Source organism: Euphorbia lathyris, chromosome 5, assembly GCF_963576675.1.
Source record: "Euphorbia lathyris chromosome 5, ddEupLath1.1, whole genome shotgun sequence".
Taxonomy (NCBI): Eukaryota; Viridiplantae; Streptophyta; class Magnoliopsida; order Malpighiales; family Euphorbiaceae; genus Euphorbia; species Euphorbia lathyris.
The window spans coordinates 88254983-88276027 of NC_088914.1; the positions used below are offsets into that span (position 1 = coordinate 88254983).

Here is a 21045-nt window from a genome sequence, read left to right on the forward strand (position 1 = left end):
AATGATAAAGATTTCTGAGTATGTTTATAATAACTGTTACTGTATCATATGAAATTATGATGTGTCGGTAGCTTCCTATTTATACCAAATAAATATGATCCTAGGAATCTTTCCTAATATATATAACAAAAATCTTAACTTTGGAACTTAGCTTAGGGATATGAATTTTCTAACTTCTAATCCAAATATAGTTACTCATTTTATATTTATTTGAAATTATGCTTTTACAATTTATATAGTTATATTATAAGCTTAATACATCCCTTTTGCTCCTTGAACTTATCAAAAAAGTTGATTGACTTCCTGAACTTTTAAAGTGTCTCAATAGCCCCCTTAACTTGCATTAAATGTTCAGTTAGCCCCCTGAACTTGCACAAAATATAATGACTTGATCACTCAGTTGCAAAAAAAGTAAGTTAAATCCGGAAAATGTATTGCACGAGTTTTAAAAAAAGTAAAACAACCAAAATCAGGGTATATGATTCTAATATTAGAGAAGACAAATTTTATAGTTTAGAAAGTAATAACTTTCTTTTTAATCTATTTTTGAATTATGTAATAACATTCTAAGATGCGTAGAATACATCTTCCGCATTTAACTTACTTTTTTGCGATCGACTGATCAATTGATAACATTTTACGCATGTTCAGGGAGCTAACTGAACATTTTATGCAAGTTGAGGGGGCTATCGGGATACTTTGAAAGTTCAAGGGGCCAATCAATCGCAAAAAAGTAAGTTAGAATCTCATACCTGACCTTCATCGTTTTACTTTTTTAAGATACATGTAACAATCTTCCGCATTTACCTTACTTTTTTACAACCTAATGATTAATTGATTATATTTTACGCAAGTTTAGAGGACTAACTGAACATTTTATTCAAGTTCAATGAATTATCGAAATACTTTGAAAGTTCAAGAGACCAATCAAACATTTTGAATAACCTCACGAGCAAATGATGTATTAAGCCGGGTTAAATGCATCATTGGTCACTGAACTTACATGGTTGTCTCAAAATGGTCACTCAACTTCGATTTATCTCAATAAAATCACTCAACTTTGAATTTTGTCTCAATTAGGTCACTCCGGTGATTTTAATGGTTAAAAAGCGTCAAAATAATGTCATGGCTGACACGTCGGTATAAGTCAACTCAAATCTCTGACCGAAACGACATGTGGCAGCCACGAGTCAATTATTTTTATGAAAAAAAGTAAAATTGTTTTCTTTTTCATAAAAATAACCGGTAGGTGACGACCAGGGGCGTATATGTGGATGTCACGTGTCGTTTCGGTCAGATATCTAAGTTGACTTATACTGACGTGTCACTAATGTCATTATTCTGATGTCTTTTAACCATTAAAATCATTGGAGTTATCTAATCGAGAACTCAAAGTTGAGTGATTTTATTGAGACAAATTGAAATTGAGTGGCTATTTTGAGACAATCATTTAAGTTTAGTGACCACTGATGCATTTAACCCGTATTAAGCCTTAGTAAGTAATATAATTCTAAGTAGTCAAAGGTGGTCCTTCTTCGTTAATAATGTCATGGCTGACACGTCGGTATAAGTCAACTCAAATCTCTGACCGAAACGACATGTGGCAGCCACGAGTCAATTATTTTTATGAAAAAAAGTAAATTTGTGTTCTTTTTCATAAAAATAACCGGTAGGTGACGACCAGGGGCGCATACGTGGATGTCACATGTCGTTTCGGTCAGATATCTAAGTTGACTTATACTGACGTGTCACTAATGTTATTATTCTGATGTCTTTTAACCATTAAAATCATTGGAGTTATCTAATCGAGACGAAACTTAAAGTTAAGTGATTTTATTGAGACAAATTGAAATTGAGTGACTATTTTAAGACAATCATTTAAGTTTAGTGACCACTGATGCATTTAACCCGTATTAATAATATAATTCTAAGTAGTCAAAAAAGGTGGTCCTTCCTCGTTAATCTCCTCCAATAATTGCGCCCAAATAACCGCAAATTTAATCAATGTAATGTCTTCTATTTTCTAAGTCAAGTCAAGAACTCTACCACCAAGCCTTAATTAAATTATTTGAAAAATAAAATCAATTCTCTTTTTCTTATTTTTTTGGGTTAAGGTGCAAAAATACCCTTAACGTTTTGGATCAGGAGCAATTTTATCTCTAACGTCTAAAATGGTGCAATTTTGCCCCTAATGTTTGTAGCCAAGAGCAATTTTACCCCTAACGTTGGTAATTTGGGTCAATTTCAGACACTATTATAAAACACAGATATTTTTGTTCATTATTTTGTACTAATTGCACATCAATTCATTCTAGAAAAAGGATTTTATGTTTTTTATAATTTAATAATAGAATTGGAGATTAATATTTATAAATTCGGTGAATTTTTTGAATTTTTTTTTTGTCTAATTCGTACAAAAGACAGTATATTTTTTATAAAATTTTTCACATCCCAACATATGTTTATGGTTTGTTACTGATAAAATGACGCACATGCGAAGTGCAGATGATAAGATTCATGACCGAGAAGACAGTTTGATGAATTATTTCTGAAATTGACCCAATTTATCAACGTTAGGGGTAAAATTGCTCCTGACCCAAAACGTTGGGGTATTTTTGCACCTTAATCCTTTTTTAAATTAAAAAATTAGAAAAAGATCGACCACAGTGGGAGTCGAACCCACGACCTTTTGATCCGAAGTCAAACGCGCTAATCCACTGCGCTATGCGATCTTCGATATTTTTTCTTATTTTTGTTCATTTAATTTTGGGTATTGCTATATACCGCAAAGGTTATACTTTCCACCGCACCCTTTTGACATTTATGCCCTCCTCACAATTTCAAACCAATAATAAAAAAACTCTCAAATTCTCTCTAGCTTTTGAAGCTTTTCATAAAACCCGACCTAAAACGACATGCCGCCAAAGGAAGAAAGGGGAAAAGGCTTAATGAATCTTCCGATAAGTTTTTTTTTAAAAAATATGTCCGAAATCACGGGTTTCGCCTCCGAAATCGGAGGTGGAACCCGTTTTTTTTTTTACATAAACGAAACTCCAACGTCGTTGCCACCACGAGCGGAACGGACGAACTGTTCGTTCCACCATGGTGGCAACGGCGTCGGCCATGCTTTCCACCGTAAGGTGGAAAGCATGGCGCACTCGTTCCACCATCAGGTGGAACGAGTGGCGCACCCGTTCCACCGTAAAGTGGAACTGGGTTCCGCGCTCGTTCCACCTGATGGTGGAACGAGCGGCGCATCCGTTTAGGCTTATTCCTTAAAAAAATTCAAAATTTAAAAAACGAATTTTTAATTTAAATTTATATCGTAAGATTACTTCGTGTTCGAAATCATGGTCTTCGGGAATACTTGGGTCCATTTTCGTCAAATTCGGGTTTTTAGGCTTGGGAGAGAAAGAGAGAAAAAAATTGAGTTTTTGAAAAAAATAAAATGAGAAGGGCATAAATGTCAAAAGGGTGCGGTGGATGAAAAAAAAATTGCGGTATATAGCAGTTGACTTACTTTTCTCTTGTTTACCAAAAAAAAATGTCCCTTAAGGATATTTTTTAATTTTTAAGTTTTAGAATTGAAAAAAAGTAATTAATTTATTAGTCCCTATATTTTGATAAAACACATTTTTTAGTTTTTATATTTTCAAAAACACATGGTAAGGTGTCTAACCATTTTCTCGATGAACTGTTTAGTCCCTAACGTTTTTCTCGGTGAACTGTTTTATCCATGGCGTTTGACTCTCATGAAGATTTTGTTAGTCAATTTGGATTAGCAGAAATATTTTTCGTCATCACTGAAGCAGTTGGCAGTAAACATGAGTTGAGAATATGGAGGGAATTAAACTCACCATTGAGAGTAAGAGGATTTCCACCTTCAATTCTAACAGGAAGAATAAGCGAGAGAGATTTGAGTCGACTTCTACTTTCAATTCAAACAGGAAGAGTGGGCATGAGTGATTCGATTATGGGTCAGGGATTCAATCATTTCTCCATTTTTTGTGAGCGCGAGTTCTGAGAGAAAGACATGGAGGTGTGAATTGCTTTTGACTGATAAATGGTAAAGGTTAATTTAGTCATTTCCGAATTCAGAAACAGTAAAAAATCTGACAAACAGACAGAGTGACTAAACAGTTTACTGAGAAAAAGGTTAGGGACCTTATCGTGTGTTTTTAAAAATACATGGACTAAACAGTGTGTTTTGTCAAAATATATGAACTAATAAATTAATTACCCTAACAAAAAGTGTAGAATTCAAGTGTTTTTTAGAATAAATATTTTTTTTAAAAAAATATTCAATTCTTAGTTATAGAAAAATATGTATTTTTTATTCAAAAAAAAAGAGAAAAATATGTATTTTATATTTCTTTCTTTTTTTGGTACTATGTTTTCGAGCACACAAAGTCAGAATAATTTATGAATGATAATTTCCAAATTTTGTTAGGTAATGCTTAAATGATTATTTATAATTATTTTTAATATATTAGAAAATTAAATTTTCATAACAAAGTAATTAGAAATTGTCGGTTGGCATAGTTGCATCTCTTCGGACGTACAATAATAAAAGTGAGCTGCTAAATACCGCACTCAAATTACTATCACCGCCTTCATTTGGACTTTTTTGCCCTTCTCATAATTTTGATCAAAAACTAAAAATTCTCTTTCCAAAATCATAAACCCGAAAAACAATAATTGAAATTATGAAAATAATTGATGTGTAACAACCTGAACCACGAAAATGGACGATTACGAGTCTGAAACATTAAAATTTACGTTTTTTACATATTTTTCATGACGATTTTGTATTTTTTGTCACAAAAAATTGGGGAATTTTGCATTTTTCGTCATAAAAAATTGAACGATTTAGTATTTTTCGTCACTAAAAATTTTACGATTTTGCACATTCAAAATTTGGCCTAAACGGATGCGGCATCCGTTCGGCCCATGGTGGGGGCGGACGTGGCACTCCGCCCCACCAATGGTGAGAACGGATGGCGCATCCGCCCGACCCATGGTGGGGGCGGATGCGCCATCCATCCGTTCTCGCCATGGGTCGGTCGGAGTGCCGCGTCCGCCCCCACCATGGGCCGAACGGATGCCGCATCCGTTTAGGCCAAATTTTAAAATTTTCCAAAATTTTTTTCTCAAATTTTGAAACAAAAATTATGCAAAGGGCAAAATTGTCAAAAGGAGGCGGTAGTAAGGAATTTAGGGACGGTAAATAGCAATACCCATAATAAAATAGAAAATATGAATCAAATATTTATGAACACTGTGAAATATGTAGTAATTATTAGGGTAAATTTCAAATAAAACTCATGTGGTTTCACTAATTTTCAGATAAAAGACTGTGATTTACTTTTTGTCAAAACGAGGATTGAGGTTTCACACTTGGATTAATGCTATTAAAACCATCTTTAACGACCTGAAAATAAAAATTTTCAAGAATTATCGATGTAATAATTTTTATAGAACTATATTTTCGATTTTCGAAAATCATCTTTTTTGGAACTTTCTCTCTCTAAACATTAACTTTCTCTCTCATTACCAAACATCATCTAAATAATCTCAAAATAAAAAAGTTGAAGAATTAAAGTTGCTTAGAATATTAGTAATTCTTAAAATATGTAAATTTTAAAGTCCTCAAGGGTAATTTTAATAGTATCAATCGAAAAAATCCTTATTTTGCTAAAGTTGAAAACCTCAATCCTCGTTTTGACAAAAAGTAAACCACAATCCTTTATCTGAAAATTAGTGAAACCACAGGGATTTTATTTAAAATTTACCCTAATTATTACTACGAAATTCTTTCAAAAAAAAATATTACTACGAAATTAGTGATAAATATTTATTTATTTTGTTTCATATTCAAGGGCGGATACAGAGGGCCGGATCCTCCAGCTGCCGGAACTATCATTACGACGAGTAGTTTTGACCCTTTGTCTCTACAAAATTTGAGATTATAGTGATTCTGATCCCCTGTTTCTAAAAAAAATAGATCAGGTGTTGAATTAGTATCCAAAATTGGCTCAGGTCCTGTTAGACCCTCTCTAAATCCAAAATTCTAATTTTTTTGACCTATTAGGTTCTCCTTAAATCCAAATTTCTAAACTTTTTTGTCTCTAAATCCAATTTTTTCTATTAGACATAATTTCCTTTACATGTTAAGAATCTTAAACACAATGTAACTTAATTTTGAAAAGTTTTTACATTGGTACTTAAAAAATTAGTTCTTGATCACTCAGATTATAACACGTATAAATATATAAAAAAAAAATTGAACAAATTTGATTTTAAAAACAAATTACACACCACGTATAAAATCGGCCCCAACCGAACAATCTTGTATTTTCCACTGCTGATATTGAAATTTTAATTATATAATGCATTGTTAATTTTAATTTCACTTATTTCTAATAATTCAAAGGTATATTGTAATGTTTGATGTGTCTATGAAAAACTATAAAAATCACATTTTAAACTGTAAATATATTTTTAATACAATAAAATGTGTTATGTTTTTTAACCGAGTTTAATTTTTATAACTAATCAGGGCCGGCCCTGGTTTAGGCCGAGGTGTGGCCGCTAGGGTCCAAGGTCAAAAAAAACCCAAATTTTTTAATTTTATTGAATATATACTTTTTTTTATCATAAATTAATGTAGTTATAATATCCATTCAGATCTAAAAGTTAATCAAATAATATGATATTTTAGGTTTAAAATGGTTTAAATTTCTATTTTAGACTTTTAAATACAATTTAAGGATCCATTATCTCTAATTTTGCTTGCGGTCCATAAAATATTAGGACCGGGCCTATAGCTAATTATTATCTTATTTAATTAAGAGTTTAATATATGCAATTGATAATGGTTGTGTATGATGGTATTCCCTGGTCGTGTCTGTTCTCAATGTGCTTGTGGTAGATTTGGAAATGGCACTGTCAAATGGTGTGTAGAGATACGGAGTGGGTAAGAGATAAGGCAGTATTCGTCATGGCTCGAACAAAGGAATTCATAAATGCACGACTTTTGCTAGTTAATACCGCATGTGCTAAAAGTAGGGATATTTGGATTCGATGGTACCCTCCGAACCAATCTTGGATTAAGGTGAATACTGATGGTGCCAGCAAAGGGAATCCAGGCCAAGCATCTGCTGGGTGCTTAATCAGGGATGAGCAGAGACACTGGAGATGTGGATTCATGGTTAATCTCGGCGTTTGTACGAAAGTATTAGCCGAGCTCTGGGATCTCTATTTCGGGCTTAAAATGGCTTGGGTAGAGGTTACAGAAGGGTCCAAGTGGAGCTTGATTCACAGCAATGATACATGTGGAGACTGGTAGGCACCACTGATTAGCATGGTTGTTGACGAGATGCCGAGAGTACAGGAGTCGAGACTGGAAGCTGAGTCTGATTTATACGTTTCATGAAGGTAATCAGACTGCTAATTGGATAGCGAACTTCATAGGGTCCTTTCCTTTGGGTCATCACGAGTGTGGTGTGCCTCCTGCAGGCCTCCAGGCTATTCTTTGTGAGGATCGGCTTGGCCAATACTTACACATGATAGCTCGTTAATTAGTTTTCTTTTCTTTATTTCGTTTGTGTTTCACCCTCCTCCGATTAAAAAAAATTAATCAATCCACTAAATGTATTAAAATTGAAAATTCACAAATAAAAATAAAAATAGGTTCTAGGATATTTCCTTTCCTATAAGAAAGTAAAGTGACAATCATAACATCATTGTTTTGAAAACTCAATAATATAGGACTGATATAATGAACCAATCAATATCCTATGTATATAAGAATGGAACATTAGATTGGGATGGAGTTGATGACTCAATGATGATGAAAAATAGATTAATTATTCTAGGCTAAATATACAATTAAGTCTTGAATTTCTACTGTTTTAAAAATTGAGTTATCATTTATTTTTCAGATTGAGACCCTAAACTTTAATTTTCACATACACTGAATCCTTTACTAACGATTTTGTTATCTAAACAGTTAATGAAGTGCTAAATGTGTGTGTGAAGTGCTAAATGTGTGTGAAAATTAAAGTTTGGAGATTAATAATGTGTTTTCACATTGGTTACTTAACATCTTATAATTTTAAAAGATAATAAATGTTACAGCCCACTATATTACAGATGCAATCTAATGGTTCGAGTCCTAGCTAGAGATGACAACCGGTACTATATTTACGGATACCTGACACTATTTGATCGTAATAGGATTATCTGTACTCTATATAAAAGGGTATGGGACGAGTATGGAATCAAAACGATTACCCGTTAGGATAATGAGTTGGGTATGGGAATATCCTCCAAGGTACTCGGTACCCATCATAACTTTATTAAAAAATATTATTTTTTTTAGATGTGAGATTTAAACCTAAACATTTTGTTCTTCAACAATTGAGTGATACCATTACGCTACTTTATTTTTATTGATTAAGTTTTGATTTGATCAATTGTTAGATTGATGGTTTATTAAATTTATACTTTATTAAATTTGTAATATTTTTTGTTTTATTTATTGATTTTTAACGGTAAAGGTACCCGCGGGTACCTGCGAATTAAATGGGATGAGTATGAGATGCAAAAAGTAAACCCGTCAAGGTAATGGGATGAGTACAGGTAATTAAAAATAAAAGGATAAGTGTTTGAGATTGATATTACCGGGGGTACTCTACCCGTTACCATCTCTAGTCATAACTTACACAAAAAGCTTTAATTTGAAGAGGATCTACCAGATCCTCGAACCGCTGAATAAATAAATGATTTTAGACTCAATCATTAAAATGATAACATTTTTAAACATTAACCTATATTAATATTATTTTATCCGTGAAATCTAAATTGATACTTCCCAAAAACCAAAAACCTAATATATAATAAATTATGTGAAACATTATAATTCACGGACCATCAATATAATTTACTCCTATTTGTGATTAAAGTAATGCATAATAAGGCTCAATAATTTGAATAATATAGTAGGAAAATCATGCCGACAACATGCTCTACCTATATTGTTTGAACTATGTCCAAGACAATAAAATCTTCTTCAACTTAGACAAGAAAAGAATAATTATTTTTCTCTTTTTCTTTTTGCATCTTTAATTAAAGGATTAATACATTTTGAGTCCCTTGAATTTGGTTTGAAAAATCAATTAGTCTCCAAAGTTTTAAAAATATTTTGTTATACTCCAAAACTTACATAAAATGACATGATTAACGTAAATCTTTCAATCTTGAGACAATTCTCGCCTAACTCAGTCGACTTTTGAGCTTTCTATATTCACGTGGCAAAATACTCGAAGATTGGACAAATTGAAATGTATATCACTTTAAGAAATTTTAGGAGGTCAATAGATCATTATAAGCAAGTTTAAGCCACTTTAAATAAGTTCACTAACACATTATAAGTTCAAGAGGTGAATCGATTTTTTTTTTACCAAGTTGAGAAGACTCTCAATGTTTTTCTACAAGGAGGCTTTTGATGTACTAAACCTTATTAAAGGGGTGTTTGGTTGCTACTTTTTTTTCTCTTGTCTGTTTTTTCAGTTTAAAAAGAAGAGTTTTAGGTATTTGGTTAGACATAGTTTTTAATAAAAGCAGGGAATTCCTGCTTTTTTGAAAAAACAGCTTTTCCAATAGCAAACTAGTAAACAACAACAACAGATAGCAGGTAAACCAAACGAACCCTAAATGAATAATAAGATTAATAGCTTACAAATTTTTTTGTGGATTAAATTATTTGTCTCCAAATTAATTTATTCCATGATAAGGCGTAAAAATACACCGTTAATATCAATTTTGCCTCTAACAGCTAAAATAGTGCAATTTTAATCATTGATAACAACCCAAATTATTCTTGAATAAGGAATAAGGGAAAATTAATAGAGATAATGCCAAACCATTATTTCTTCTAAAAAAGATATTTATGCATGATTAATGTGGAATTAATGATAATTAATGCAGGGGTGAATATGCAAATAATGAGGAAAAGGAAGGAGTTTCTAGCATTATGCCACACCACGTGGACCATGGCGAGATACGCCATAACGAGATACGCCCGATGAGAGCGAGTAATGGAGACCCGCCATTGTTCTCAAGGAGAGCATACATACGCCTTGACGGATCCAAGAATACCAAAAGGCGCCTTTATTACCATCCATGAATGGAAATAAATACAATTAAATGGCAATTAATAGCCATTAAAGGGGAATAAAGACTTGACTGTTCGAATACCTCAACTCTGAGGGTTTTAATGATAAATGCTGGGATTAATGGAGAATTGATAGCAATCAAAGATGAGTAATGACACAACTCTTCACCTGCTTCCCCATTAATGCTGAAGGTTACAGAAACCTATATAAATACCCCAGCTTCCTAGGATCAAAGGTACACTTACTGATTCTCTACTTTTGTGCTTACAGTTTATTCTCAGAAATATTACTGACTTTGGCATCGGAGTGTCCCCGGCCGATCCCAACGGCGCCTCACAGGGAAGTGCTCCGATCAAGGATTTTTTCACAAGTTATCAATTGGTGCGGTGATCGTGGATCTCTAACAAACAGAAGATCACAAAATCTTGATTGTATAGAGTTTCACAAAGAACAAAACAATGGAGTCAACGGAATAGAAATCACAATCTCAAACCTTGGCTCAATCAGTACAAACAAATCTATCCAAAGATAGGTTTCTCTATAGATTGGTGGGAAAGAGTTTTCTACATTAAATCTGGAATTTTATGATGAAAAAGATAAGTTTCCTCTCCTTTCTTATTCCATTTTTAATTAAAGAAAATTGAGATCCCTCACTCTTATAAAGTGCTATGAATATCATTACATGTTATTATGATAAATCTAATAAACTGTGAAAGATGAAGTCATAGACACAAATCTTTCATTAAATCTTGCATGCTTATTATGCCCTCATATTTTTATGCATTACAAGTATAATATGATATTATTATTGAATTAGTACAAGATGCATGTATAAGACCCGTAATCTTGGGATTTACAAAAAATTCATCCATTCAATGTGATTTTGTCATTTGATATTAAAATATCATAAAAGGGCTCATGTAATTACAAATTATTTAGATCTGGTCGGTCTTTTGGTTTTTCCTTGTACAATTCACCATCTATATATGGCTTTTCTCCTATATAGCACTTTTAATATCAGAAATTCATATTTTTGAATATTGTTTTGTCAAACAGTTATTTCATTCCCTTTTTTACAAGGATGTGTCTATTCATATAAAAACTGTTTATTTGACATTGTTAGAATTTCTGTTACCAACACAAAAGACTTGAAAATATTGAGTCTATTTGTAATTATCATGTAACTGTCCCTAACTATTAAGGCAATTATGGGCTGATGAATTACCAAATGGGATAAACAAAACTTTCATGTCCTGAGCTAACTACAAAATAGTGCAAGTGTCGGTTTCGGATCAGAACATTAATTTATGCAAAATTCTTAGGATATACATGAGAATTCCTTAAAGATTGGAGGATTGTATGTGAAGGTAGGTGAGAGTGAATTTTGAGTAATTTTCCTTACACTCCAAATTGGAGGAGAATCATGGTACATGTATTTTTCTTCCAAAATTACCTTTTCTCTTTTATTTTATTCGTACAAATGAAATGATATAAGAGTAGAGTAATTTTATATATAACTATATTATTAAATCATCACTTACCTTTCTTTAATTACACCTCATTCAAATGAGGCTTTAATGATCTCTGAATGCCATTAATGTATGGATGCACAATATTAATTGCAAGTAAATAGCAACTATGTAAGATATCTTACCCAATATAGAATGTCATAACTTTTATGACGTTTAAAATAAATATGCTATCTTGGATATTAATGCGCATTGAAATACAAAAGGACATTATTCTTAAACCATTCTCATTATGGTTATTTATTAAGAATTCATTATGATATTCATGTGCAGTAGCAATCTTTATGGTTATGACCGTTATACGTGATATTATTATTAAAACAAGCACGATTAAAATTCTATTATGAATTTGTTTGACATATAATATTTACTCGGTTTTATCCTTTGACTAAGTTCATTCTAGAGTCAGGGACCAACGTGAAGGAATTATTAAGTTGATTCCAAGATAAACTAAAAATTCCATAAAGAGAATTGCATCATACATGATATTTGCCAACAAGGTCAATGCAAACAGTCTTTTGCTATGAAGTATGTTCCGTGGATCAAGCCACCGATCCCCAAGGTAAGTGAATATAGCTTTTATGCCTTACCATAATCTTTTAATAATGGACAGAGTGTGCCCCACTTCTGGAGTTCTTTCAGTGCTAACCCACAGGTACAAGGGATTTGCTAATACTACAACCAGTGCAAACACTGATATGAAAAATAAAGCTCAATCCAAAGAAGTGTATATGCAGAGTCACTTCAGAAAAATTCTTTGACTATGTCATCGGCCAAAAAGGAGTTAGAGCAAATCCAGATAAAATAAAAGCCTTGCGAGGAAAAATGTGAAAAGAGCGCCTAAATAAAAGCCATGCGAGGAAAAAGGTGAAAAGAGCGCCTAAATAAAAGCCATGCGAGGAAAAAGGTCAAAAGAGCGCCTAAATGAAAACCCCACAATGGGTGAGAAAGATCCAGAGGTTGAACGGGCGGATCATCATACTAGAAAGATTGTCAACAAACATATCAAGGTATAAAACAATTCCTAGAAGAACCACCCTTGATGAGCAGACCAATCTGAAGGGGAGGTCTGCATTTGTATCAATCTGTCATGGATAAAGCTATATGCACCGTGGTTATTCAAGAAAAATAAGGTCAGCAGTTCTCCATCTATTATGTTAGCAAAATGTTAAAGGATGCGGAGACAAGATATTCGAAGCTAGATAAAATGGCTCCAGCGGTTGTGACAATATCCATCCGCGTCAAACCATAGCTCCAAGCATAATCTCAACATGATCAAGATCAAGAGTTGGCTTCACCACCACGACTCAACACCGAACACACGGATGATGAGATTGAAAGGCGAGTGTATGCTGCTATAGATAGACAAGAGAACAATGCGGAAAGGTACGCCATCAAGTTAACATGAATTCGCCATTCACAGCACGGATCCTAGGGTACGAAGCGGACAGAATGTTTAAAGCTTCCAACTTGCCACAATATAAAAGAAAAGATTCAATATAAGCGGGACATTACATATCCCGAACCCAAAGGAGGGGAGCATGTAACCGTTGGAAGAAACGCCAAAGCGTACTACAGGTTGGCCACCACACTGAAGCTTGCTAGGAGCTGGCAAACTAGATAGCTTTGTCCAGAATAACAAATAACAAGATGACAAACAGAAAACAGATCCCAAAAATAAATTCAAAAGTGTCATTAATGTCATAGCAGATGGACCAGTGTATCAGCCACCCGTGGAAAAAGCAAAAATATCCGCTCTGGATAAAACATCCCTCCATTGCTCCTTTTGCAGAAACAGGTCCAGTAATCTCTCCACATGCAGATGCATTGGTAGTAACAATGGCGATTCAAGGATGGGAGATAAAATAAAACGAGTAAAGACATGGGCAGTTCTCGCAATGTCATCACCAAAGGTGCATTCGCCAAACTAAAGGTTGATCCGATCCAAATAGAAACAACCATTGTTGACATCATTCTTGGGCGGCCGTTCATCTCAGAGGTTGCAGCCCTAATTTCCATCCGTCGTATGGCAATGTACATTCCCACCAGCAAAGGAGGAATAATGATTAGCGGGAACCAAAAGGCGGTTCAAGAGACCTACTCGGCGTCGCTATCGATCCACCCACAATTCAAAGATGACGAGGGTGAGGAAGATGAACTTGTCACTACAGCTTTGGGCGACACAGAAACGCTTCTTATTGTTGATGGAAAGCGGGTGCGGATCGCCAAAGGATTAAAACCCGAGATCAATGAGGATGTTACGAAAGTTCTCATTGAGTTTGAAAGCCTATTTGCATAGGAGAATGAGATCCCCACAGGAGTAAGCCCAGATGTGATTACTCATAAGTTAAACATCATTGAGGATGCGGTTCTAGTTGCTCAGAAAAGACGGAACCATAGGCCTAAAAATCAGTATTTTTACGTATTCTTATATGTGCATTAAACTGTTATAGTATCCTATATTTTATAATTTATTCTTTCTCGCCATACTTCTTATATTCATTTGCCTAGCTTTTATTCCTGATATACACCCGGTGGCTGGCGAATGAAAAGTTCCACAGACGGATCAATTACCTCAAAGATAGGACAATTGATCCCCATCACGGGCGGATCCCCTTTCCACAAAGATAAGAAGCACAAACCCTCAGGAGCTTTCAAATGAGCTCAACTCTCTCCTCAAAGACAAGAACAATATTGACCACCATCAAAAGCGGGTTAAAATCGTCTCAAACATGAGATCATTACACCCTCAACTTTCTCCTCAAAGATAGGAGAACACTCTCATGGGCGGATCCATCTTTAGATGATCACCATTCGAGAAAGAGTTAAAACATTCCTTGGACGCAAGGACTTTACACTCTCTCACTCCCTTCCCAAAGAAGGGTTCACAAGTCCTACGGGCGGATCGCTTCACCTCAAAGATAGGTAGCAAGTTGATCCCCTAGGCAGCTTTACTTCCTCTAGAAGGAATAGAACAGCTTCAAACCTTCACAAAGGTTCGCACAACGGAGTATGGCTGACCACCTACTCCATATTAAATCCTACAAACTTATATATTTACTTACGCAAACGTAAAAGTAAATGGCGACCATAAGGATTAAAACAATTGTACTTAAGTTTTACAAACAATCGGACAATAATCTCAGCGGCGGATCGATCTACCTCAAAGATAGGAAACAATTGATTGCCGTCAGAGACAGAGTTAAAACATTTCTCAGACGTGAGAACTTTACACTCTCAAATACTCTTCCCAAAGAAGAGTCTCAAGACCTGGTGACGGATCGATTCACCTCAAAGATAGGAAGCAAATCGATCGCCTAAGGCAGCTTAACTTCCTCACCAGGAATAAAAGCTTCTAAACCTTCACAAAGGTTCACACATTAGGGTACGGCTGGCCACCTACCCTAAACAATTAGAGAAATCCTAAACCAGATTCTAGAAAATTACTTGCTAAAAGATATAATGCATTAGTAAAAATAGTTCTGGAAAGCAAAGGGTTCATCCAACTAATGAAGCCCCGTCTTCATCTCCAAATAATGAAGCCTCGTCTTCATCCAATTCATGAAGCCTCGTCTTCATCCAATTCATGAAGCCTCGTCTTCATCCAATCAATGAAGCCTCGTCTTCATCCAATTAATGAAATCTCGTCTTTATCCAAACAATGAAGTCTCGTTTTCGTCAAAGTAATGAATCCGCATCTTCATCATAGAAATAACAAAGTCTCGCCTCCACAAAATGCACAAAAGTCCCTAAATGGCTGATCATTCTTACAGATCCCTAAGTGCGGGTCATTCTCCTCAATATGGCAGAACTGAACAAAAGAAGTCCCTAAGGCGAATCATAATCCTATGTCGTAGGAACAAATGGTCCCATAAAGGGCGGGTTATTCCCTTTCTAAAGGAAATATAACTCTCAAGAAGCCCCTAGAGGATAACAATGGATACGGTTGGCCACCTATCCACAAGGAAGCAAAAACCCCTAAAAGTGCATCATATCCATATATGATCCCACATAGGGCGGATCTTGTTCATAAGATCCTGCATAAGGAAGCCCCAAAAGGCGCATCATTTCCATATATGATCCCCCATCTAGGGCGGGTCCACTTTCCTCCAAGATAGAAAAATAAAACACCATTTAGACAGCCCTAAAGAGCTTTTTATACCTTTAGGAGGGGCTTCTGATAACAACCCAAATTATTCTTGAATAAGGAATAAGGAAAAATTAATAGAGATAATGACAAACCATTATTTCTTCTAAAAGAGATATTTATGCATGATTAATGTGGAATTAATGATAATTAATGCAGGGGTGAATATGCAAATAATGAGGAAAAGGAAGGAGTTTCTAGCATTATGCCACACCACGTGGACCATGACGAGATACGTCATAACGAGATACGCCCGATGAGAGCGAGTAATGGAGACCCGCCATTGTTCTCAAGGAGAGCATACATACGCCTTGACGGATCCAAGAATACCAAAAGGCGCCTTTATTACCATCCATGAATGGGAATAAATACAATTAAATGGCAATTAATAGCCATTAAAGGGGAATAAAGACTTGACTGTTCGAATACCTCAACTCTGAGGGTTTTAATGATAAATGCTGGGATTAATGGAGAATTGATAGCAATCAAAGATGAGTAATGGCACAACTCTTCACCTGCTTCCCCATTAATGCTGAAGGTTACAGAAACCTATATAAATACCCCAGCTTCCTAGGATCAAAGGTACACTTACTGATTCTCTACTTTTGTGCTTACAGTTTATTCTCAGAAATATTACTGACTTTGGCATCGGAGTGTCCCCGGCCGATCCCAACGGCGCCTCACAGGGAAGTACTCCGATCAAGGATTTTTCCACAAGTTATCAATCATAATGTTGGTAAATTGGTCAATTTAAAAAATAATTCATCAAACTGTCTTTTCAGTCATGATTCTTATCATTTATACTTCACATGTACGTTATTTTATCACTCATTAGTACCAGATCACAAATATATGAATACATAAATTTTTTTTAAAAATCCAAATATTTCACCGAATTTAAATCATAAAAAATGTAAAACAAAAATTAGAATCAATTGATATGCAACTGGTGCAAAAAAAAAAAAAAAAATAAAATAAAATATCTGTATTTTATAATGATGTCTGAAATTTATCCAACTTGCTAATATTATGAGTAAAATTGTTCTTTACGGTTAAAGTTAAAGATAAAATTGCATCATTTTTAGAGTTACGAGTAAAATTATTCATATCTATCAACTTTGAGAGTTTTTTTTTCATATTATCCCTTTATTCTAACATTTTAATCACTTAACTTTATTTTATAACAAAAGAATTATTTAAACTCCATTATCGCCATCTCTCTTCTTGACTCTGCTTCTAAAAATAAAAAACCTAACTTTGTGCGCCGCCCATCAAACTCCACTCTATCCTTTTCGTCGTACCGATCAGTCTGCTGCCATCTCATCTCTCTTTCCATCTGTATCTCCTCTATTTCAAGCTCGTTCTAATGCTGCAATTTCAGCCTCGCGAACTCGAGCCGAACTCTTCACGAACTCGAGCCGAGCTCAAAAATACTAAGCTCGATGAGCTTCGAGCCGAGCTCGAACCTACACATTTTCAAGCGGAGCCGAGCTTGGGTAGGTTCGATCCCGGTTCGGCTCGTTAGCATCCCTACTAGTAATAAAGTTTAATTTTAATAGAAACTATTAAAATATTTGACAGTTTAGTAACTTCATCCGCATTTTTTAAACAAAAAAACTATATTAAAAGAAATATGAATACAAAGATTCAGAAATAAAAACAGAAGGCTGAACAGAGCAATCTGTAAATCCTGATATAGAATTGGCTACTCGGGTAAAAACATGAGCAACTTTATTTGCGGTACGATCAATAAAACTGATCCTAACGTGATTAAAAGAGGAACAAAAACTTTTGCAATCATTTAACACAAGTTCAAAGGTTTATTGGAAAGAATTTTATTGAAGATGCTCAATGACCACAACTGCATCTGATTCAACTACAATATTATCAAGCCTCTTACTCCTTAACCAACTAAGTGTCTCACAAATCTATATTGCATCGCCTTCTCTAGGTAAAGGACCCATGCAACAGGCGACAGAAAGTACCACAAAAAGCCCCATCGTTGTTACGAGAACAGCTCCAATACCAAAAATTTTCGAGCCTGATATCAATGATGCATCAACATTAAGCTTCAAAAACAAATCTGATGGACGAGACTGGTGAACCAAAAGATTATTAGTGCAATTACAAGGTCTTAACGAACCAAAACAAAATCGCTCTTTTTAAACATCATTAATGAAAGTTGAACTCTTTTTATTTACTAGAAAATGTTCAATTTCAAGTATTATTGGATGACCAAATCGCTCAAGGTTAGTGGAGAGTGACGAGAACATGGTATGAAAAGAAAAACTTTTAATGAGACTTAAAATTATACTGTTTGATAAACGTTAAATTTAATCAATATATGAGTTCAGGGGCGGAGATAGGGGGCCCGAGCTCCTTCGGCCGCCGGAACCACCATGGCCACGAGTAGTTTCGGTCCTTCTGTTTCCAAGAAATTTAGCTCGGGTGCTATATTAGTATCCAAAATTGGCCCAGGTCCCATTAAGTCGTCTCTAAATCCAAAATTTCAATTTTTTGGGTCTGTTAAGCCCTTTCTAAGTCCAAATTTCTAATTATTTTGTCCTGTTAGGCTCTAATTAAATCCAAATTTCTAATTTTTTTTCACATATTAGGCTCTCTCTAAATCCGAATTTTTTCTATTAGACACTAATTTAGCAAAAAAAAATTACACACCACATATAAAATCAGACCCTCAACCGAGCAACCCTGTATTCGCCACTGCGTGAGTTAAATATAACCTTCTCCAATGACCATATAATTAATTTTTAAATTATACCTAATTAATGGTAAAAGAAAAAGAGAAGGGTAAAAATGGAAAGTGTAAAAGACAATATAATAAAGTGTGTGGAGTCATCAATGTGTGTGGAGTCATCAATGTGTGTTGTCAATATTCTCTAGCCTTTCACATGGGTCTGCTAGTTTGCTTCCTAACTTCTAAACTAAACACATTATTAGGAATAAATACATTATTAGTCCCTCAACTTAGTACAAAAAACCAATTGTCACTTATACTTTAAAGATGTCTTAGACCTGTTCTTTATTATCTAATTTCAGTAACAATCAGCTCAGTCCAGTTCAGTTAGTAGCAATCAGTTCAGTTCAGTTCAGTATTCACTTTCAATATTCAGTAATTTATCATTATTTATTATAATTATTATTATTTATATATAATTTTTTTATTATTGTTTATAATTTATATATAATTTATTATTATTATTTATATATAATTTTTTGAATTTTTTGTCCAATCCATACAAATTTGTATGACAATATATTTCTTTTATTTTTTTCACATCCCAATATATGTTTGTGATTTGTTACTAATAAAATGATACACGTGTGAAGTGTAGATGAGAAGATTCATGACCGAGAATATAGCTTGATGAATTATTTCTCAAAAATTTACTCAATTTATCAATGTTAGGGGTAAAATTGCTCTTGGCTTCCAAGGTTACGGGTAAAATTGCTCCTGACCCAAAATGTTAGGGGTATTTTTGAACCTTAATCCTTAATTGTAATAAAAAGTTAAGAGTTTATCTTTAATAATATATTTATTTATTATTGTTATTATTATTATAAGCTTATTATAATGTCCAACATTATCATTAAAATTTTAAAGTCTAATATTATCATTATTGTTAAGTTCGGTTAAGTTCGGTAGCATTCAGTTAAATTCAGTAGCATTCAGTTCAGTATTCAGTAGCGTTCAGTTCAGTTCAGTTATGTTCAGTTTTTTTCAGCAATAAAGAACAGAACCTTATTAGTCTCTTGAACTTACTTAGAATGACACGTCATTAAACCAATTTAGGCATCAATAACGGAACGTGATAGAATTTAACATATTAGTCCATTAAGTACAGCTTATAAAACTTAACGGAGTAATATAAATAACGTGTCATGTTCTGTTATCGAGGCTTAAATTGGTACCATTTTTAAATGTTATGTCTATATTAATACTATTTTATATGTGGTACCTAAATTGATACTTCTCCAAAAATCATAGACTTATTTTATTTTATTACCTTATGCATTGATTTTATAAGCAAGTTTAGATGATTAACTCTATATTTTTAAAGTTTAAGGGTCAATAAATAATTTTTACAGTATGACTACTAAAATAAGAACGTAACATAAAATCACTTAATTTTACATTTTTTAATAGTATGACTATTTCATGTCTCAAACTGACGTTAACAATCTTAAAATGGAAATGTAAAATTAAAGTTGTTTTGGAACTATATTTATATATAACCACATTTTTCATTTTCCAAAATTTCCATTTATGGAGTTTTTTTCTCCCTAAACATTAATTTTCCCTCTCCTAACCAAACAATATCTTAATGACATCAATACGAAAAGGTTGAAAAATTAAAGTTGTTTATATCACCACATATTGGAATATTCAATTTTATGGTCATAAACAGTCATTTTGAGATGTTAATCGAAATTTAGTGATGATAAAAAAAATTATATAAACGAGAACTTGTATTAAAGAGCAAAAGAAGCACAATCAGTCCGACAAGAAAGAAACACAATTAGGAAAATTAGGATTTTCATTTGAGAAAGTGAACTAGCCCAGCCAGCTAAATTATGCACGACAGTATTAGCTTGACGTCTCTCATGCACGAACTCAATTGACAAAAAAGTTCGAGCCAACGTAGAAATATCACCAACAATAATTTCCAACCAACTTGACGATCATGATCACATTTAAGCAGTTCAATAGCTGATACAGAGTCTGAAGCGACCAAAATCTCACGATAACCACAATCACGTACGACACGAAGCGAGAAAAGAATAGCTAACAATTCTGCATGTAGAGTTGACAATGTATAACCAATTGGACCACCCTTGGACATCGAGACTAAACTAGTGGTCATAACATTAAATACGATAAAATTGAGTAATTTTTATATTATATTTTGAAGTTTAATGATCGTACTGTTAAAATAAATAAAGTTCAGTAACCATAGATATAATTTACCCATACTTTTTATTTATTTTTAATCAATTTCAGATGTTTTGAGCATCAAATCTTCCATAATTAACAAATGCTATGCAAATCAATTTCAAACGTATGCAGCAAATAAAAAAAGCTGCAAAATTGATGTAAAAAATCGGATCTAGAAACAGGTGTGCACATGAGGTTGAAAGATTTATTCATATTTTAATTCAAAGATCTCTCCTT

At 33.7% G+C, this 21045-nt stretch overlaps 1 non-coding gene across 1 annotated transcript; it reads right to left on the minus strand.

Moving 5' to 3' along the window:
- Positions 1-2658: 2658 nt before the first annotated feature.
- On the minus strand, positions 2659-2732 carry TRNAR-UCG (transfer RNA arginine (anticodon UCG)). The gene has a single exon. It is a non-coding gene; the product is annotated as a tRNA-Arg (tRNA).
- Between the last annotated feature and the right edge of the window lie 18313 nt (positions 2733-21045).